This window comes from Netta rufina (assembly GCF_964035555.1).
Source record: "Netta rufina genome assembly, chromosome: 3".
Lineage (NCBI taxonomy): Eukaryota > Metazoa > Chordata > Aves > Anseriformes > Anatidae > Netta > Netta rufina.
In genome coordinates this window covers 77967726-77990970 of record NC_140125.1, presented here as the reverse complement: position 1 = coordinate 77990970, position 23245 = coordinate 77967726, and positions in this window count along the sequence as shown.

The following is a 23245-nucleotide window of genomic DNA, read 5'->3' as shown; positions in this document are numbered from 1 at the left end:
TCTGAGGGAAATTAGCAGTAACAGTGCTCAGCTTTAGACCATCTGAACTGAACACAGCCATTCAGTCTAAATTAACAGCACAACCTAAACTCAAAATTGATAAAACAATCTTTCCCCAAGCTATCCCTACTATTTCTTTTTTTTTTTTTTTTTTTTCTATGCAGAGTACAGTGTGTCCTGCCTATTATAAAACCTTGCAGCTCAAGACCTCTTTCTACCCTGGTATCCTGTAAGGTCTTCATCTCTAACAATGTCTGAATGTCTCTGTCTCCAGCTCCCAGCTATCTGTAAATGACATTGTTTTCTGCATAATGTATCTGACTTTTGGTTTTTGTTCCTCCCTGCTTTTCTGGCACACTGAGCATAGTCCAACTACCTTTATTTTTCAAAGCCCTGATCTCTGCCACCACTCTCCATATTTTGTGCCTCAATCAGAACAGAAATACAGATTCCTTTTCTACTTATAGCTTGAACAGACATCACAAAGTCACTGCTAAATCTGCCAGGTATGGGCATCTTCTTGCCTCCTCACACACTGACTCTCCCATTTGGAAGCAGCAACATGCATAAGACCTTAGAAAAGGAAAATACTGAAAACCTAAACTGCCTGTCCCTTGCCCCAGTAACCCACTATGTGCTCAAGGCCACTTGCGGAACAGTTCACTATCCACAGCTACACAGGGTAATTTCCAGCTCACACTGCTGCTATTACTGAAGCCTTACACCATTGAATAAGGATGGGCCAGCTTGAGCACGCACCCCAGCAAAAAGCTGGCTGTGCAGAGGTGGGCAGCTGGGGCTGAATTAACTGAATTAGAGAGCAGCTCCAATCAGGCAGCAAGCACCCCAGCCCTTTGCCTCTACCTGGGCTCCCTCCAGTACAGTGCCACTCCTGTTACCCAACCTGGAGCCCTTCTAGCTCACAGCACAAAATTGGTCCAGCGCCCTGATGAGGCGATTGCCTGACCTCTTCCAAAAGGCATATGTTAGGCTGCCCTCTATTTCATATTTTGCTCAGGTAGGCTGTCTGCTACAAGTTGTACATGACATTTGAGCATGTAAGAGACAGTGGGACTGTTACTGTAGGGGGAGTAAAAGTTTTGCAGCTACTACAGAGAAACAAAGCTTCCAGAAATATGAAAAATATAATATAGGCAAATAAAGACTGGTACTGAGTATTTAACTCAAATAATGATACAATTGCAAAAAAAAAAAAATAAAAATAATAATAATAATAGTATTAAAGGAAGATCTGAATGCAAATGGTTCTCAGAGTTGTGATCAGAATCTCCATATTAAAAGACCAGATACAGTTGCTAAGTAGACATTTAGAGCATGCATGGTAACTCTCAGGGGCACCTTTAGTTGAAGCAAAAACAAATATCACATACTGAACTGTGAAACAGACAGCTACTGAAGGCTGCCTACCAGAATAAGGGAAAAGGGGAAAAATAAATAAATGAATAAAAGAAACCAAAATAAAAAAAAAAAAAAAAAAAAAAAAAAAAAAGGAAAAACAAAAGAGTAATGTAAAGTTAAATTTCTTAGAATAAAATATAATGATATCACCCCTGCTTTATCTTCCTTTCCTTGAAGCCATGTTTCCCTGTAGGTCTCCTTGGGTTTCTCTCTAACTGATCCAAAAATCTCAAGGAGGATTTGGGCAGAACTTGAAGACACTAACATTTCTGAGAGAAAAATCTTCATTCATAATTTTGTCACGCCTGGAAACAACAATCCAGATGACACCAAGAGTACAGTGTGTGCAGAAAGCATGCATTTTTAATGTTTGTCACTTTTCTTTCTTGTTGATATGCCAAATTATCTTTTTAAAAATATATTTTATGTTCTTGATACTTTTAAGTTTTCCTGGCAGGACAGATAGCCTGATCATGCTGAGCATTTCTATACAATCACTGTTTCTTCTGCTGTTTCTCAGTACTTTTATTCAAGTCCCTTCACCATCACAGAAGGTAGCTAATGAGTGGTATTACAGTTTATAGCTCACAGACATAATTGAGAGCCCTTTTTCTAGATTTTCACTACCAGTCATTTCAAATAATTCACATAATTCTCCAATGATCAACACAGTTGCAAAGTTTTCTAAAGGCAAACAAAAACTGACCTCTTCACGCCTACTCCTCAGGTTGTGTTTGTGTCCTCAGGAACCATCTGCAGCTTTTTGTTTGAATTTCCCCACGTGTGAACAGCATGCACCTTGTACCACACTGAGAGTCTCCTAAGAACATGGTTTTGACTATGTAGACCAGGAATACCCACTAAACAGCAGACTACATTTTAGGAAGGCTTTGATCTTCTATTTGTCTGCAAGGACTACAAACAATATCTTAACATTTTTACATTCATGTCCTAACCTGAGCAGGAATATTTTCAATATTTCAATGAAATACTCACATTAGACTTTAGGTCTCACTTGTTTTCTTTGTATAGCCAGCAGAACAAGGAGTGCTTTGTAGTCTAATAATAAGTGAATCCAAATTAACAAGTGTTTTGCACAGGCTTATTTCATTTTTTATTGTCTGTTAGCAATCATAATAATAAAAAAAAGGCACAACAAAAGTTGCATTACAGCAATCTAAGTATGTATCCTGCCTGAGAAATCCAAAACAAAAGATGACTTTTCAAACTGCTATACTTTATTACATATTTTTGGACACAGCTATGTTGCAGTACAAAATCAGTCTCCTATACATACTGAAACTTTCTGAGTTTTGGAATGGCCATTCTTTTTCAGTTACTGACTCAAGAGTCTCAAAATAAATAATTTTCATTACAATAATTATGTGACATAATACTCCTTTTACTAACTCCTTTTACTAACCATCAGCAATTATATGATAAGTTTTTAAGCAATGCACCTCTAGATATAACATTGCACAGGGCTGAGAACTGCAGATTTACATCATAAAATCATAGAATCATAGAATGGTTTGGATTGGAAGGGATCTTAAAGACCATCCAGTTCCACCACCCCACCTCCACCAAGGGCAGGGACACCTCCACCAGACCAGGTTGCCCAAAGCCCCATCCAGCCTGGCCTTGAACACCTCCAGGGATGTCCACAGCTTCTCTGAGCAACCTGTGCCAGTGCCTCACCACCCGCCATAATAAGCAATTTCTTCCTTATATCTAATCTAAATATCCCCTCTTTTAGTTTAAAGCCATCACTCATTGTCCTGCCACCACATTCCCTGACAAAGAGTCGCTCCCCAGCTTTCCTGTAGGCCCCCTTTAGGCACTGGAAGGCCTCTATAAGGTCTCCCCAGAGCCGTCTCTTCTCCAGGCTGAAGAACCCCAACTCCCTCCACTGCTCTTCATAGAAGAGGTGCTCCAGCCCCGTGATCATCTTTGTGACCCTCCTCTGGACTCATTCTAAAACATCCATGTCCTTCCTGTGCTGGGAGCCCCAGAGCTGAATGCAGTGCTGCAGGTAGGGTCTCACAAGAGCAGAGCAGATGGGGAGAGTCACCTCTCTCAACCTGATGGCCACACTTCAGTTGACATAACCCAGAATACAGTTGGCTTTCTGGGCTGCAGCTGCACATTGCTGGCTCACATTGGGCTTCTCACCAACCAACACCACCAGGTCCTTCTCCTCAGGGCTGTTCCTAATCCATTCTTCATCCAGCCTGTATCTGTGCTTGGGATTGCCCCAACTCAGATGCAGGACCTTGCACTTGGCCTTGTTGAACTTTATGAGGAACTTCATCCCTATGTTGTAGCTCAGAAGATTTTAACCCCATCTAAGTGTCAGGCAAATTTTCTACTTTCACTATCCTCTGCTTATGAAGCTAAACACTGACAAGTCTTCCTGATGGTCTTCAAAGAACAGAAGAAACATTGATATTGTAGTAAAATACTGTGCCTTAGGGAAGAAAAAAAAAAAAGAAAAAGAAAAAAAAAAAAAAGGCAGGGGTGGGAGGGGAAGGAGGGGACTAAAAGCAGAAAGGCAGTGTTTTAGAATATGGGTTTAATTAGTGTGGAATTGTGGTGTATGCAGAAGACTTAAGGAAGCCAGAGGTTTCCCTAGGGAGAAAAGACATGTTGAGGTTTTGTTTTTGTTTATTCAAAGGAGTTTAACGTGTCCTACAGTCACAACCAAAGGTATTCAAGAAGTGTCTGCTGAGGTCTCTACCAAGGGTAGTTGAAAGTTTTCCAGAAAAAAATCATTTTCAACTGAAAATTAAGTTTTCATCTAAAGATTATGTTACTAATTTTCTAAGGGTGTCCCTATTCCCAAAATCGTTAAGAAAACCTCACTTTCAGAAATGAACAAGCGGTTTTCTTCAGTGCTTCATTAATGCTCAGTTCAACATTAAAAGTACCCTGGTGAGCAGCTGTGGGGCTGGATATGCCCACCCTGCAGACAGATCCAACTTGTAACTGGTGTTTGTCCATCAGTTACCTCCAGCAGCTGTGCAACTCCTCCAGTGCATGGTGAAGGCCATTAAAGGAGAACAGTCATAATAAACACAGTCTTGGGAGGGAATGTGATTCAGAGAAGAAAACAAAAGCTTGAAGCTCCTGAAATACAGCTTTTATATCATTGAACCAAACATAAGTCAGTGATGATCTTACCTCTGAGGAAGTTCTGAGGAAGCTGTAAGGAAGGAACTGCCCAAATGCAATCTGTTAAGTCAAGTAGCTGAAATAATTCATTACCATTTCTCAAAACAGAAATGGTTACAAAATAAAAGTAATTTATAACATCTTGTCCTGAATTGTATGCAGTCATTACATTTGTGCTAACTGTCAATAAGGTATTATGTTCAGCTCTTTCATTAAGTGTCAGAATATGTCATTGCTAGTGATATCCCTCATCCTCTCTGCCTCTCTCTTCCCCCTCCCCCCCCCCAAATGGAGATATTATTATTGTTGGTCTTCACTCCAGTAAGACTAGGAGATAAAAGATCTTAGTGTGCCAAGCTAAGGCCATATTTCTACACAAGTTCTCTCATGATGACTTTGCAGAACACTTTGAAGAGTTAAAATCATATACCCTTATAAGACTGATTTTGCAGGAAGCACCTTTACAATGAAAAATTCATAACAACAATTATCTACTAGTCCAGACACAAACTGAAGAGACACACATGGGCTCAATCACACTGAGAACAAAGGAATCACTGTCACTGCTTCAACTTGACTGGGTTGAGTCATGGACCTCCAAAATTATGGATGCATTTGTAAGTATTTCTACTGTATCCTTATACTAAGCCGTGAATATTGCTCTTTTCACAGCAAATATAGCTTTTTTGCTATTGACTCTGTAGCCAAACAAACTAGTAGATCATTTAAAATGTTTTGATATGAATCTGAGGTTGAGAATAAACTTGCCTGGATTGCATGAGATTCTTTTTAGCGTCAGGTGATTAAGGACAAATCCTCAGGTATGTCAGAAACAGTTGAATATTATGAAGTATTTCTTTAAAGACATAATTACAGTAACCACTACTCTTCCACTGAATCCAAATTAAAATAAAAAATAAAATAAAAAATAAAATAAAGATCCAGGCTGCTGCCGCTGTGTAATTGCTGGATTGTTTTTTCTGCTGGCTTCAGTAGGTTTTCATCATTTAAAGTATTTGTTAATAGTTTAAGAAATGCAGTGATTCTTTTCCATGGCATGATCCAAGTAAAAACATCATGAGTTCTTTGGAAAGAAAAATATACATTGGTACATAAGCACTCAAACAGCAGAATACTTAGGAACAGCAAAGAAATGTTGCATTAGTATTCTTTCTTAGTGAGTGTTCAAGGAAAAAAATTAACAGAATAGATTAATGAGGATATGCTAAGCTATAAATACTAGTCATCAACCCAAATTTCACTTAGGGGATTGAATATTTCCCTTTGTTTACAATTCTGCCTTCTCATTTACCTAAAATAATGTTGGTACCAAACCAGCAATCCCAGTTGTTAACAGCTGACAGAAGGCTGTTTGAGACCAATGTCTCTCTCTCTTTTTTTTTTTTTTTTTTTTTAAAGATTCAAGGAACTTCTGCATTAGTTGAAGAATAATAAATAAATAAATAAATAAAAATAAAACAAATAAAATACCAGTTCAATTCTATGGCTTTCTCTGCTAAGATTTCTTTTCCTCAAAAAAGATAGAAAAAATGGCATGCAGATACTCTGTTATTGCTTTATTTTCCAATGCATCATATCATACTGGATTATAGTCGGTATCAGTCAAATTAAATTTACTCCTGAGAGGTGCAATAACTTTCAATCAAACCACAGGTACTCAGCTTTCTCCAGGAACAGCCTCATAATGCAGAATGAATGAATGAGTGTGAACACAAGCACTGTAAGACTACAGAGTCGATCAACTGGGGAAGAACAAATTACCATTGCTGAATACAGACAGTTACAGCCTTAGAAACACTATTTTGATTAGCTGAATAACTTGCAAATTACGTGTGATCCTAGGAAAAACATTTCTGAGAATGCAGTTCCTCAGAAATGGTCCTGGAGTGAAATGATGTCTGTTTTCTAGAACCAGATTCAAATGGCTCACATTCAGAAATACATGAATACTGGTTTAATGTTATTGCAGAAGGTATCAAGAATAGTAAATTAGAAAATAATACTCAGCAAAAAATTGATGTAGCTTTACTACTAGACAGTTTCAAATCTTCTTCTGTCTGGCTGCCTCTTACCCATTACATCTAGACCTGGTAAGAAGGAAAAGTGGAGAGGTGTGAAAAGCCAGAGCACAGAACCCACATGAGGAGAGAGAGACCGTTTTTGACTAGGTGCATCTGCACATGGGCAAACCTCTTTCTACTGAACATTCCAGTCATCTGTGTCTTTGGTGCTTCAAAGAGAATGATGTAGTTCTGAGCCATTCCCACCACTATGAGCAACTAACCCAAAGCTACTCATGAGGAAAGAAATCCCTGGATAGTAAAAGTTTCTGATGGCACTGTTTCAGAGTTCACCCCAAGTGAAGAGCCTGCCTTACTTTTTAACAACATTGAGATGTTCACTATCCATTAGATTATCTTTCTCTGACATACACGTGCAGGACAAATTAACTGCAAAGGTTTCAGCTATAGGAGTTATGGAGAAATAGCATGCTTTGCAGTAGCTCTTTTCTAATGTTGAGACAAGGTAATTTTGAGGACCTTTCTGCTCTGAGGAATTTAAGGTGTTTTCAGAAAACTTTTCATTCCCACCTACTACTTAATTGCTCTTAAAAATGTGTACACAGTGATCTCCTATTAGACACTTTACAGTTATGCTCATCCTGTGGTTTTGGTTTTACTGCTTGTGAAAATTGACATTTTTATAGGGACTGGACCACTGCTGACCTTTATACTTGTCCTCTGAAAAGAGGAAAAGATCTTCAAATCTTGCATATAAAATTCAATTGTTCAAAAAAAGAAACAAAACAAAACAAAACAAAACAAAAAACACCACATCATATCCTGATACAAATCTCAATGCCCAAAAAACAGCGAATTTTAAGACAATATAGATGGTTTACACAATCTACTGAGGCCCATTCTTCTAGCATTTTGTCACCTGGGAAAATATCTAATGCTCATTTGGATGATCCCACTATTTTTCACATGAGCCTAGTGCCCTGTGGGATGTTTCAGGCATTTATTATTCTCAGCTTGAAAAATTGCTTCCTAAATTATTATTTTTGTCTGTTGATACTCACTTTGTATCATCAGTGCTGGACTGGAAAAGAAACAGTTCTGACTGGTGTTCTATTCGTTTAGTTTACTAAATTAGTTTAGTTTACTAAATTAGTTTAATTAGTTTTTATTGTCTTGTATTACGTATTTGACTACTGTTTTTCTAAGCTCTATTACTTTTAGCCCCAAACTCAATTTATTTCCCCTAAAAAATAACAACAATAAAAAAGCCTACACTCTGTGTAGCAACAAGTGTATAAATCTAAACACAAGTAAGCAAAAGAAGAAGAAATTAAGAAATATTATTTAATATTTAGACTATAAGTGACCCAAAAAAATCTAAGAATTGATTCTCCTGTTTTTTAGAAGGGCTGTGATCCATATTCCTGGTGGTACAAACATGAGGAGCTTGGCGGTATATATGAATAATTCTACACGCAAGAATAGTGCTGTAGAATTTGCTGGAAATACACATTCTTGTGTAAAGTTAATAGAGCTACTCCAGAATGTAAATTTACTTACATGCATCACTGGTTGCAGGATAGGAAGCTGATGTTACATATTCTAGTCCATATAATAACAACTCGCTCATCTCGCACAAACTGTATACTTCCATACAGTGTATCTGGGTTACTTTTGAGAAAAATAAGAATTTTAATCATAATTAGTCAGCACAAAATTAACAAGTGTTACAAGAAGGCACAGGTTTCTGTTGCTCTAAGTTTGATACTTGACTGTACAAAAAAAAACCACAAAAAAACATTGCTGCCTCAACAGAGGCTTAGATTTTTATCAACCTAGTTTCACTTAAAACAAACACAGCTCACCTCCCTACCTTAAATCCTGGAGAATTCAGCAGGATGCAAGCATATTAAGCTTCTGGAAGATAGAAATAATACATCTGAGAACCTACCAGTGCAAGAAACCTACCTATTAAAGTAGCCTATGGTACAAATAACAGGCATTAAATGGGGGAGAAAAATGATAGTCATATAAGTTGCTCATGAAACAAAACAGAATTTAAATGAGAATTATTTCTCATTGTATACACAGTCATATTTTTCTCTATATCTATAGAGTTATATAAAGACAGATATGTACATATTCTCTCTGTAAAGTATCGTCTTTATTAAATTCTGTGTGTAAAATCCCAGGCAATTCCCTTTCTGCAAGGTTAACATTTTATGCCTCAATTCATGGTAGCCATCTCCACATTTAATGAGCAAAGCTCACACAGCTAAAAATATCTCCTCTCATTGCTTATTAACTCAATTTAGCTAAAAATTGAGTACCCTCAGACTTCACTGCAGGGAAAGGGTGTGGTATTCAGCACCTCTGGGATGAGAACATGGAGTCTGATTCCTTCTCTATGTATGCATATATATGTTTAATATGCACCATACACATAAAATACATATTATATTGACCTAAAGAAAAGTTGTAGATACTCAGTATGAAGAAATATGATCACGCTATACACGATTCAGTGTAAGCGAACAGATTTTTGCCTGCAAACCTATTAGCTCAAATAGGTTTTGTGCAAACCTCTTTATCTAAAAATGAAGCCTTTAATGATCGGGGTTTTCTTTTAAGCTAGTTGAATCCCAAGTTATTTATGTCACAGAAGGACACTGTAACAATTTAGCTGAGTATTGTTTTAAAGTTAAAGCAATGAGGGAAATCCAGTAGCCATAACCTTTATTGTAACCCTCTCTTAATTTCAACTGCCCGGGGTGAGATGAAAGTAGAGATTATAAAATGTTGCAATGAACTTATAGACTCTAAAGTAACATGACTTTTATAATTAAAATTATATTACTGCACTGTGATCCAACTTTATTTTAAATTCCAGATAGCCCACATTTAAGGCTTTTGACACCGTTTCCCACAGCATTCTCCTCAAGAAACTGGCTGTTCATGGCTTGGACTGGCATACGCTTCATTGGGTTAGAAACTGGCTGGATAGCTGGGCCCAAAGAGTTGTGGTGAATGGAGTCAAATCCAGCTGGAGGCCGGTCACTAGTGGTGTCCACCAGGGCTCGGTGCTGGGGCCAGTTCTCTTTAATATCTTTATTGATGATCTGAACGAGGGCATCGAGTGCACCCTCAGTAAGTTTGCAGATGACACCAAGTTATGTGTGTGTGTTGATCTGCTCGAGGGCAGGAAGGCTCTGGAGGAGGATCTGGAAAGGCTGGACAGATGGGCTGAGGTCAACTATATGAAGTTCAACAAGGCCAAGTGCTGGGTCCTGCACCTGGGGCGCAACAACCCCAAGCAGAGCTACAGGCTGGGAGATGAGTGGTTGGAAAGCTGCCTGGCAGAGAAGTACCTGGGAGTATTGGTTGATAGTTGGCTGAATATGAGCCAGCAGTGTGCTCAGGTGGCCAAGAAGGCCAACAGCATCCTGGCTTGCATAAGAAGCAGTGTGGCCAGCAGGGCTAGGGAAGTGATCGTCCCCCTGTACTCGGTGAGGCCGTACCTCGAGTACTGTGTTCAGTTCTGGGCCCCTCACTACAAGAAAGACATTGAGGTGCTCGAGTGAGTCCAGAGAAGAGTGACGAAGCTGGTGAGGGGTCTAGAGAACAAGTCTTACAAGGAGAGGCTGAGGGAGCTGGGTTTGTTCAGGCTGGAGAAGAGGAGGCTCAGGGGTGACCTTATCGCTCTTCATCAGTACCTTAAAGGAGGCTGTAGCGAGGTGGGGGTTGGTCTGTTCTCCCATGTGCCTGGTGACAGGACGAGGGGAAGGGGCTAAAGTTGCACCAGGGGAGTTTTAGGTTGGATATTAGGAAGAAATTCTTTACTGAGAGGGTTGTTACGCATTGGAACGGGCTGCCCAGGGAAGTGGTGGAGTCACCATCCCTGGAGGTCTTTAAAAGATGTTTAGATGTAGAGCTTAGCGATATGGTTTAGTGGAGGACTTGTTAGTGTTAGGTCAGAGGTTGGACTCGATGATCTTGAGGTCTCTTCCAACCTAGAAATTCTGTGATTCTGTGATTCTGTGAAGTCCTGCTGCATTTGTTGGGAGTCTTGGTACACAGGACAGGCACAAAGATTTCTGCAGTTTACCAGGTTTATCAGGTGAGACTGAGCAACATCTGCAATGCACTGGGTTTGTAGCCTTAGCAAACAGTTGTCTTTGGTAAGATGTACAACATATGCCTGTTTAAAGATTCATTCTTCAGTTTCAGGTTTCTGGAATTGCTGTAAATTTTACTCACCAGGCTACAGACCAAATCCTGCCTTGTGAGCAATAGACACACAGAGTCAAGCAGCATGAATCTGCCAGAGGCTCAAAGAATGAGTCAGCTTTTTTGGAGCCAATCCATAATACTGGAGTCCACAACTTACTTAGGTTATGATACACCATGCCATATTTTCCCTGATCTAATCCGTTGTCATAACATTTGCCCATATGCAATACTTCCAATATGTTCATCACTCAGCCCATCATTCAGCACATTTCCCTGATGAACAGCCTCCTCTCCTAGTAATATTTCATTATTCACATTGTAAGCATACCCACTGCTAGTCACATAGAAATTACTACTGCTTGTCCATTTCATTCCTCCTTGCTTAAGAAATGTCAGAAGCAAACCTCAAGTACAGTCAACTAGAAAACAGTTTTTACAAGAAGCACAAAGACTCTGGGAATCTCCAGTCAGCTGTAAAGGTTAAAACATGATTTACTCTACGGGATAGCATTTCTGGCAGAGTTGGGTATGCTACAGTCAAACATCCACAGCTCCAATAATAAAAGTTTTATTTTAATTAAATGAATTAGATAAATGTAGTAAAAGGTCTCGAAGGCTAACCTTTTCCACTGCTTCAGTGGAACTCTGCAAACTGGTGCAGGAAAGACATTGCTAAAGTGTAATCACATTAATTAGTGTGAACCCATTAAAAAAAAATGTAAAAACAGGAAACACAGGTCAATGCGAATTTAAACACTTTCCATTCAAGGACTCAAGAGGCTGTGGACACCTATGCTAGGGAGCTTCACAGAGCCATAAACACTGGAAACATTTACTGTCACCACTGGAGGCAGCCCTAAGACATGTAAGGCACTTTCAAAAATAGTCCTACTATTGGGACGCAAGCCAAAGGCACATCAGAGCTGGGTGTGTTTCTTCCTATACATCATTACACTCAGCAGCATGCTCATACCTTGTGTGGTCCCAAAATATATGAATGGAGTGCAAGCCTCCATACAATGTGTGAAGTGCCTTCACACTTTTTCTGTAGCCCAGCAGGAATGGGGATGCAGCTCTTCTCTTTGCAGGTAACTGCTTGTGTGTTCCTTGCAGAAAACTAAAGAAAAAAAAATATGAAACCTATATTCCGTCAATATATTCTAGTACCTTGCTCACATTAAAATGTTGAACAAGGTATCAACTGCATAGCAGCCATTTTTTATTGCCTTTTTTACCAAGCTTTGACTGATAGAGCATCCTGAATTTCACGTACCAGGAATGGTACTATATACACAAGAAAGTCCCCATTCAACCTCACATCCATAAAAATTTCATGGTCATTTCTGTATGCCCTGTATCATGTCCTACTAAAGGTCTACTTTACATAAATGCACTGCTATGAGAAATTGAATTTAGTAAGTGACTGCAGCCCCCCAACCCCCTCAAAGATTTTACTTAAGACAAAATCATTAGCTTACTGAAAGTGTTAGAGGTGACCTCTGGAATAAAATGTAATGTGGTAGTAAAGGGGTTAGTATCTAAAGATACATTCACATCCAAAACATAGTAATAACTCAGAAAATGGCAATCATTTTCTAAATCTCCTGTGCAGAATACGGCTAGTGTTTCTTTGACTATCTCTTTAAGGAGCTGAGTTACAAAAGTAAAAGTTCTCTTGAGAAATGTTGTAATAAATCCTTACTGACTTGTCTTTTAAGCAGGGAAAAAAAAAAAATCCATTTATGAAAAGGCTTCAAGGCAAAATGTTACCTGATTTTAGATTCGAACTTTTTATTTATTAGAAGAGATATAAAGTTGTCTCTAGGTTCTTGATGTTACTTGTTCTGAGCAGTGGAAGTAGTGAGTTACTCCAGGGGAAACGTCTTCCATTTTCACATTGTTGATCTTGAAATATTGTATAGAATATATACACAAAGTCATGTCAATCAGATTAGTACTAATCCAAGATACAAATCACACACACGCGTAGTAGTGCTGTGTAGGCATTGCAAAGAGAATCTGATCAGCAGTATCTGATTTGCAACAGATAAGTTCAATTCATTATGACCCCTGTTTGGGGACTGAAATGTCAGCATATCTGTCAAACCCCTCAAAGGGAGCAAGGTTTTCCTGTTTTGGTTTGCTTTATGTTGTTATACTAAACTCTTTTGTTGTTACAGTAAGCTTTTTTGTTGTTACAGTAAGCTCTTTTGGGTTTTGTTTTATAACCAGTGCCTTCAAGCTTCAAAAAAAGACATTTTTTCTACTGAAACATTTGATCAACTTACATAGCAAAATAGAAAGTTCAGGATTTACTGCCTTTGTTTCCAGAGCAGTCCCAGCAAATATTCTCTAGAACTTTGATATCTGAAATGTCAGGCCAGGTTGGATGAGGCTTTGAGTAACCTGGTCTAGCAGAAGGTGTCCCTGTCAATGGCAGGGGTGTTGGAGCTAGATGGTCTTTAAGGTCCCTTCCAACGCAAACCATTCTATGATTCTATGATTCTATGATTCTATAATTCTATGAATCTATGATTCTATGATTCTATGATTCTATGATTCTATGATTCTATGTCTGTTGTTTTCACTAATAAAAAAGCTAAATTGTGGAAGCAAAATGACAGTGGAAATTTCAAGATTCCACCAGTGTTTTAATATGCCCATCACCTAAAATGATCTAAAAATTCTGTAGGTAGTCCTGTAGGAAGTAATAGAAGCTTTGTGTCCGAAACAAGTGTTGAAATATCCATGGAAAATCCTCCAGTACAAAGGAAATGGGATAAAACCTGTTTTCAAGCTACATCTAATATCTACAGCCAAATAATAAAATACTTTCCCACTGATTAAATGGAAACTAAGCCTTCTATATCATTGACAGCCTCAAGTTGGATTTTTCTACTTCGTAAGAGTAGGACTAAACAAGAGCTGACACAAAATGGTCCTAGAAATCAAAAAGGAAACTGTGTCTTTCCAGTAAACAGAGATAAAGGCCAGACTCTACAGACTAATCTTAGGTGGGGATGCTGGCATGCACAGCAACGGGTTTTTGAAAATCAAAATAACATCTGCTGAGTAGTACAGGGTGACTTGTGGCAAAATGGCCAATGGCATCCAAGGTCCCTAGTGAACCGCCTACCAGAAACTGTATTTATATTTCAATTTTCCTTTAAGGTGTTACCTCACTGTCATTTAGGAGCAGAAGAGGCCAAGGATGCAGAAAGGGAGCTCTGCTTCCTTAGAGGCAAAAGTTGATGAATTTAGGCAAGGGACAGACCTGAGAGATAGCTTTCTGTGAGATTAACAAACTCATCTCATGCGGCAAATCATGATTTATTCTATCCCTGACTAATGGCCAGTTGCCTTAGTGTGCTGAATAAGATTTTTCTCTGCACCTAGTTGAATACTTGCCCAAGCCAAATTTTTTTTTTCCAATAACAAGCATAAGTCATCCAAAGGAAATTATGACTACATTGGTAATTTGATTGACTCATCTCATATATAACTGAAAATCTTTGAAGCCTCTTGCTCAATTCGTTCCATGTTTTTGAGTCCACAAACTTCAGCAGAAAAATAATTGCTTGGGTTGGCGAGTAGGGAACTGTAAATGCTTTCAAATTTAAAGTCAATAATTGGAGTATATATAAACATATATAAACATATATAAACATATATAAACATATATAAACATATATAAACATATATAAACATATAAAGCATGCAGTTCAATAAAGGTAAGTGCAAACTGCTACTCTTACATAGGAACAATCAAGTGCATAATTATGAAACAGAGGAAGACTAAATAAACAGAAATACTGCAAAAAAGGACCCACAATTAAAAGCTTCAGGAACTTCCTGGAGTCAACAGTAAAATTTCACTACCTGCTTATCCCACTTACCTGTAAAATGGAGCTTCTTTCACCCAAGCTTTACATATACCTTAGAAAGGCTAAAGATCCGTCAACACATTATTTCCTTTAGGGTGCCAATCTTCAAAAATGAAACTAACCAGAAATTGTCCAAAAAGACAGAATCAAAGGTAGAAAAAATTGAATACACATATGTAGTGGGTTTATGTGGCAAGGTTTTGGTAGCAGGGGGCCATAGGGGTGGCTTCTGTGAGAAGGATCTAGAAGCTGCCCCATGTTTGGTAAGGGCCCCACTGCTGACCAGAGCCGAGTCAATAAGCGATGTTGTTTTGCGCCTCTGTGAAAGCATATTTAAGACAGGAAAAAAACGCTGCGCCACACAGCAGCTGGGAGAGCGAGAGTGAGGAACAGCCTTGCAGGTGCCAAGGTCAGTGCAGAAGGAGGGGGAGAGGTGCTCCAGGCACCGGAGCAGAAGTCCCCTGCAGCCTGTGGTGAGGACCATGGTGAAGCAGGATGTCCCCCTGCAGCCCATGGAGTACCACGGTGGAGCAGGGTTCCACACTGCAGCCCGTGGAGGAGACCATGGTGGAGCAGGTGGCCCTGCACCGACGGAGGCTGCCGCCTGTGGAAGACCCCTGCCGGAGCAGACTCCGGGCCGGACCTGTAGCCCGTGAAGAGGAGACCACGCAGGAGCAGGTGACCTGGCAGGAGCTGCTGCCCGTAGGGGAGCCAGGTTGGAGCGGTTTTCTCCTGAGGGATGGACCCCGTGGTACGGACCCATATCTGGAGCAGTTCTGGAAGAGCTGCTGCCTGTGGAAAGCCCACACCAGATCAGTTCATCAAAGACTGTATCCCATGGGAGGGACCCCACAGCACAGGGGACGAGAGTGACTGAGAAGGAGCGGCAGAGAAGAAGCGCTGTAGACTGACCATAACCCCCATTCCCCCGTTCCCCTGTGCCTCTCGGGGGGAGGAGGTGGAAGAGGGTGGATGGGGGGGAAGGTGCTTTTGGTTTCTTTCCTTTGTTTCTCACTTCTCTAGCTTGTTAGTAATAAGCAATAAATCTTACTATCTCCCTATGCCGAGTTTGTTTTGCCTGTTACAATAATTACTGTGTGATCTTCTTGTCCTTATCTCAACCTTTGAGCCCTTTTCATCGTATTTTCTCCCCGCTCTGCTTTGAGGAGGGGGAGTGAGAGAGAGGCTGTGGTGGAGCTTGGCTGCCCACTTGAGCAGAAACACCACAACATACCAAAAAAAAATAAAAATAAATAAAATAGAGAGAGAGAGAGAAAAGAAGAAAAGAAGAGCTGAAGTTCAGATTACTGAATTGAAGGTTGAAAAAAGATGGGGTAACAATTTTGAGATATGTTAAATAGAAGAAAAAAATGTGCTTTGTGTTCTCTGATGAATTAAAATAAGTAATGAGTTTACATTAAGGAAAGAAAATATCAGGTAAACATGGAGGGGAAAAATCTGTTTAATTAGAAGAATAATTAGGCAGTAGAATAGAGGATGATTTCAGAAGCTGATAGACCCACTTGGATGTTTAAAAAAATAATGCATATAAACACCTACAAGAGAGGTTCTCAGTATAACTGAATCTGTGAGAAGACTAGACCACAGGACCTTGCAAGGACCTTTCTAGCCATATTTACTATGATTATATAATTTTACAGTTTCGGTATAAAGCTTTGACATTTGTAACATACATAAAATATATGTAATTACTCTACTTAGGGATGGATTTTATGTCTCCATTCTTGGAAAGATTAGCCATTATTTGGGCGAAATGTGAGAGACAATTAAGCTTATCTCAGAATGAGAGGAAGCAATGGTCGCTACCGCACCAAATGCATGCTACACATCATGCCAGTCAGAAACTAAGCTACATGAAGAGATTGGCATATTCACTGTGGACATATTGCATTTTCAGAGATCTGCTTGCTGTTTGCAGAAGCTCTCATTTCACAACCAAAGGCTAAAATGCCAGATACATAAACACAGAGGGTAGCAGGAGGTCTGACAGGCCAAGAAGCATTTTTGAGTTCCAGAGACGAAGCTAAGAGGATTGTTGAACAAAAAGCAGGCTGTAAGAGAGGGAGAGAAAGAGAGAGTGAAAGAAAAAGAAAGAAAGAAAGAAAGAAAGAAAGAAAGAAAGAAAGAAAGAAAGAAAGAAAGAAAGAAAGAAAGAAAGAAAGAAAGAAAGAAAGAAAGAAAGAAAGAAAGAAAGAAAGAAAGAAAAAGAAAAGGAGGAAAGGAGGAAGGGAGGAAGGAAGGAAGGAAGGAAGGAAGGAAGGAAGGAAGGAAGGAAGGAAGGAAGGAAGGAAGGAAGGAAGGAAGGAAGGAAGGAAGGAGAAGATTAGATTATTAGATTATTAAGTAAGGAAACTTTAGTGTTATCCAGTTAAAAATGCATTAGGATGAACTTCTCATAAATTATGATTCTATCAAGAAATGACTGAAAGATCTGACTTTCCCTTGCTCATATAAGCAATGTTCATCAGGACAAATACAGTGAAAGCATTTTAATCAAAATAAGTTAAGCAATAAACTTGTGAATGGGCATGTGGCTGTAATGTCAACTTTGGTGCAAAGCTTTTCATTTGTCTTTGAAGTTAAACACATAATTTTAAGGAAAATAGGAGCTCTGTATTTTAAATCCAATTCACCGATGTTATTAAGGTCATGATTAGTCTAACTGACTGTGAGCACACATTTAAAACTAGAACTATATTTATATTTTTTACTGAGTCACCCTGTAATGGGTGAAAATGATCTTGGAAATATACCTTAGCCACACAAGAGTTCTGTTTATCTGTCAGTAATCTGGTTTGGAAGATCTCAGATGATGCAGCAGGCCCATATTTAAATTCACTGCTAAAACAATACATATTTTTTTTTTTCTTGACAACCAAGTTCTGTTTTTGTGTTGGCAATTCACTTCTGAAGGTTTAAGTCAGTTTATAAAAATGTGAAGTCTTCATTGTATTATTTTAATACAAAAAAGTGTCTGACAGCAGAAAAAAACTAAGCTGCAGGAAGAGAACATCTGCATAGAATGTTCAGCAGTATTTTTTAAATATCATTTTCTGATATTTGAGACAGTTTGAACAAATGATTTCCTTTCCTATGACCTAGCTTCTTCTCCTGTTAATCCTCTAAAAATATTGTGCTTTCTTGTGGCAGTTCAACTCCCTGCCATGCAAATGAACATAAACCTTACTAACTCATCATTAAAACCATGTTGAAAGAGCAACAGCAGCAGTAAAAATGAGCTATGAAGAGAAGACTCCTATCAAAAAAAAAAAAAAAAAAAAAGAAAAAGTTTGACAGCTGGAAGCCCTGGGTATCTGCTTTTTCTCTTCAGCAAAGATTCAAACATAACTCATTTATTCCAATGCAGTATAGAATCAATTAGTTTGAATCAATAGGGTTATTCTCAATTTATATTGATACAAGGAAGAGCAAGATTTAGCTTTTTCATTTCCATTCATTTTCCCCAAGAGTTATCAGTGACCCCTTTTACACATAGTTAGGTAGCTCATCCATTCTAATGAATTAAGAATTTAAGGAGAAGTAAAGGAGTAAAGGTTTGGGGGGGGGGAAATGTTGGTTTTTTTGTTTTGTTTTTTTTTTAATGTTGAACCTTTTGCATTCAAAACAAAGCAGGATTTTTTTTTCCTTTTTGTGGTTCCTAAAGATGACTTTTACTAATAGGCTGTGTACCTGTCTTTCTCAAAAAAAAAAAAAAAAAAAAAAAAAAGTAATTCTCTTGAGAGCAAAGACATGGTCCCCTCATTTCCCATGTTCCCTCATCATAATTCCAGAAAGACTCTTTTCAAATTACCCAACCACAGCCACGCAATGGGCAACGTGTACTGCTTCTGAATGTATTGTTTCAAGAAAAAAACACCTCCATCATAGTAACCAGGCTTTATTTCAGATTACAGTAATAATAAGTCTAAACACCTTGGCAAGACAGACCCAATACAGTAAAATAAAATGATACAGGAAAAGTAAAATATTATTATGTCCAAAACATTATACATATAACTACCATTGACGAAATCTTAAACTTACCATATGCAGGGTTTTTAGAATCTTACTCTCCACTTATTTTTGTGAAGCTTCAGCCTGCAAGTTATTACATAGGCAAATAATGAGGCCTCCACTTGTTTCTGTCCGATACTACTATCTAACTTTTCTTATTGGACAAAGTTGTCTTCATAAAGCTAATATCCCGCAACATGTCACTCTAGTCATTTCAGTGTCCTTTATCTTTTTTATTACCTACCGATTTTTCTGCCAAGACCTTTTCATGATTGATCTGGTACAACTTTATTAGAAACTGTTCACTTACAGAAGGCTTGAGGGGGGATCACATTTACTCCCAATAAAATTAAACTGACAGCAATAACTTTATCCCAGAAGAAAAAAAAAAAAAAAAAAAAAAAAAAAAAGACTCTGTACATTTAGAATAAATGTACAATAATAGAATAAAGTAGAATAAATAATGAATGCCAAAATTACTCAGTTCTTTCTGTATCTCTTGTTTCTCCTTCAGAGAGTTAAGGTCTATATTGAGCCATGCATCTTGGTCTTGTACACATCCTTTAGTATCAGGAGATATCAGCAGTAATTGCATTAAGACCTGTGAGGTAGTTAATTGGATTTAAAATATTCTGATTGTGAATCTGGATCAGACCTAGTTTTGAATCACAGGTAGGCTGAATTGCTGGCATAGTAGTTATGCAAAAAATATTTGCTAGCTAAATTCCCCATCTACATTTCATTCATTATCTTTTGTTACAAAAGCAATACAAATCATAAGGTAGAGTCTGAAGTCGCTTATAATTACAGTCTTTCTTCCTATGCCTGTCTTATCACACATTTCACCCTTTCTTTTTCTTTTGTACTGCATGCACTCTAACCACCTCCCCCTACCTCCACCCCATGAGAGGTTAGATTATTACACCGTTTCAGAATTAAGTAATGGGATTTCCTTTTACTCATGTGTTGTGTTCACCTCCTCACCTTTTCATTCTCTCCTGTCTGCTCTTCATAATTACTATTCTCATTTTCTTTCTGGAAACTAGCCATGAATCTGCCCAGCTTGGAATCTTCAAACTGGTTTCCACCTGAAAGTTTAACGTTGCCAATTCCTCTTCTTTGTATTACTTAATGCTAGGATTGGCCCCTGGGATTTTCATGAGAGATATGAGAAAACTCTGTGACTAAGTTTTTTGACAAATGTGAGCTGTGGAAAGACAAAGCAGAAAGGACAAAGGGAACTCTATCCTTCCTAGCAGCAAAAAAAGACCAGGCAGTTTTACACTCTGCCTGGTTGCCAATGTTTAAAAAATATTTTATGCATTTAATAGGTAGATCTAGGTACAGATAGGCACTTGGAGATAATGTAGAATCACAGAATGGCCAAGGTTGGAAGGGACCTCTGAAGACCACCTAGTCCAACCTCCTGCTGAGCAGGATCACCTAGAGCTCATTGTGCAGCATGGCATCCAGACAGGTTTTGAATATCTCCAGGGAAGGAGACTCCACAGCCTCTCTGGGCAACCTGTGCCAGGGCTCTGTAAAGAAGTTCTCCCTTTCTCCCTCCCTCCCTCCCTCCCTCCCTCCCTCCCTCCCTCCCTCCCTCCCTCCCTCCCTCCCTCCCTCCTCCCTCCTTCCTTCCTTCCTTCCTTCCTTCCTTCCTTCCTTCCTTCCTTCCTTCCTTCCTTCCTTCCTTCCTTCCTTCCTCCTTTCCTTCCTTCCTTCCTTCCTTCCTTCCTTCCTTCCTTCCTTCCTTCCTTCCTTCCTTCCTTCCTTCCTTCCTTCCTTCCTTCCTTCCTTCCTTCCTTCCTTCCTTCCTTCCTTCCTCCTCCCTCCCTCCCTCCCTCCCTCCCTCCCTCCCTTCCTTCCTTCCTTCCTTCCTTCCTTCCTTCCTTCCTTCCTTCCTTCCTTCCTTCCTTCCTCCTTTCCTTCCTTCCTTCCTTCCTTCCTTCCTTCCTTCCTTCCTTCCTTCCTTCCTTCCTTCCTTCCTTCCTTCTTCCTTCCTTCCTTCCTTCCTTCCTTCCTTCCTTCCTTCCTTCCTCCTTTCCTTCCTTCCTTCCTTCCTTCCTTCCTTCCTTCCTTCCTTCCTTCCTTCCTTCCTTCCTTCCTTCCTTCCTTCCTTCCTTCCTTCCTTCCTTCCTTCCTTCCTTCCTTCCTTCCTCCCTCCCTCCCTCCCTCCCTCCCTCCCTTCCCTTCCTTCCTTCCTTCCTTCCTTCCTTCCTTCCTTCCTTCCTTCCTTCCTTCCTCCCTTTCCTTCCTCCCTTCCTTCCTCCCTTCCTCCCTTCCTCCCTTCCTCCCTTCCTCCCTTCCTCCCTTCCTCCCCTTCCTCCCTCCCTCCCTCCCTCCTTTTCTTTTTCTTTCTTTCTTTCTTTCTTTCTTTCTTTCTTTCTTTCTTTCTTTCTTTCTTTCTTTCTTTCTTTCTTTCTTTCTTTCTTTCTTTCTTTCAGCAGTCCCCATATAAATAAAAATGGGGTAGCAGCATGTGATTATCAATAGCTGTCTTGTGGAAATTCTTATCAAAGAGAAAAAACATCAAATTTTGTTTAAGGATGTCTCTTGTATAGCTAGCCCAGTCCTCAGGTAAACAGTGGTGGTGAATCACTGCAGGAAGACCAGAGGTTGAACTTCCTTGTGTAAGCCACCTGCCAACAAATTTGAGGAATATCAGTAAAATAAAACATCTGTTTGTAAATAATTTGCCTAGGGGAGAGAAAAATGCTGTTTAGGGAATAAATAAGTACTCTGATGCAAATACTGTGCCTAGTTATTTCTTTGCCTCGTGACTTACTTTTGTCACACATGCCGAAAATGCTTTGTTTTTAATATCTCTAGCCCCTGGGGAAAGACACTTACTATTTTCCATTTCCTTTCCTTTCTCTCAATCACACATCCATATTTAGGGTTTCACTTCTGCTTCTTCTTCATCTTCCAGAAAGTTCTGTCACTATTTTTTAAAATTAGGAAATGTGGGGGTCAGAGAAGGTGTGCCAGGACATATATTCTATGAACACAGGTTCTGTAAACTTGTAGGTATATAACAGCAAGATGTTGACATCTTCACCACACCACTCCAACAGCAAAAATGAATTAATTCCTTTTATCCCCTAGAAACCAACTGCAAAGGATTGCAGTCTGCAGTCTTTTCTTCCACACTAGGGATCTTTTCCTCCCTGCTTGGATTATGGAGAGATACGACATACCCATCTGTTTAAACGTGCTTCTGATTAACATGCTGTCAGCCATCCTGAAAACATTTGCATATTAACTAACTAATGTGAAACTTAAGCTAATTAATGAGTGCATGCACACACTTGTGCAAGCGTGTTTGTATGCAGCAGTCGGTATGCATGTATGTGCACAGGTACCAAGGAGGGATTTTCACCTGTGGGAAAGCAGAGGAGCCACCCCCAGGGCAGCTGGGAGCCCCACGGGTCACAAGCCATGTTTTGTTCCTCCACTGGATCCAGCACAGCAGCAGCAATACTTCTCTGTGATAAGTTGTTAGGTTTGTCATGTCTGCACCCACTGATGTAGAAATTATGAAAGTGGCACCAAGAGCAATGATGGAAGGATAATTAAGAAATAATTAACAAGAATAATTTGCAAGGGGCCAAGGGACAAGGGCTTTTATTTCATCAGCTGGTGTAAGTGACTAAATAGGTACACAACACTGCTGTAAAAGTTTTTTTTTAATTGAGAGGTGGGAAGGCGTAGAGGGAGTAATTACCAATTACTTTATTTCTTTTGTTCTTTTCTCAGACTAACTTGCATGACCAAGTAGTTTACCCCAAGACAAGCAGTTAACAAATTACCTACCTCCACTCAGTAGAGTAGCTCTGGCAACATGATGATATTTGATGTGGAACACAGCTGCACAGATACAAGGGAAGAGCAGAAGCAGAATAATAGGCTCTCTGCACTACCCTGGGTAGGGGGTATGATGGGGGGGGAGGGAAAGAAGTCTTACTGTATCGCCTGTCAGCTATCTTGCTGCTCCTCTTTCATTTGAAAACATTTATTGTTTCAGAAACGGGAGGAAAAAAAAAAAAAAAAAAAAAGGAATTTTCTCATGATATTTTGTGATTTGCTTTGGTTTCAGGAACTGAGAAAGATTACAGCCTCTCTGTAAGAGATACATGCTGTAAGACTTGCCTTCAGCCAGTCACATCTTCCTACCAGATGACTACCCGCTTACCCCCCGTGGCAGAGGCAGCTTGCCTCACTATCTTGCAGTTCCCTGCTGCTGGTGAAAGTTGTTGTCCTGTGCCTACATGGCTGTACGGCTGTACGGCTGAAAATTAATTTCACAGTAAGAAAGTAAGTCCCATTGATCTTGTGCTCTCCCCTAAAAATGAGCTAACATCTTTCAAGTATTGTACCTGGTGTATCTTCTTACTTGCAAGTCTTGTGGTCACCACTGGGGTTCCTGCATGTGGATGGCAGCCTACTGTCAATCTTACCATG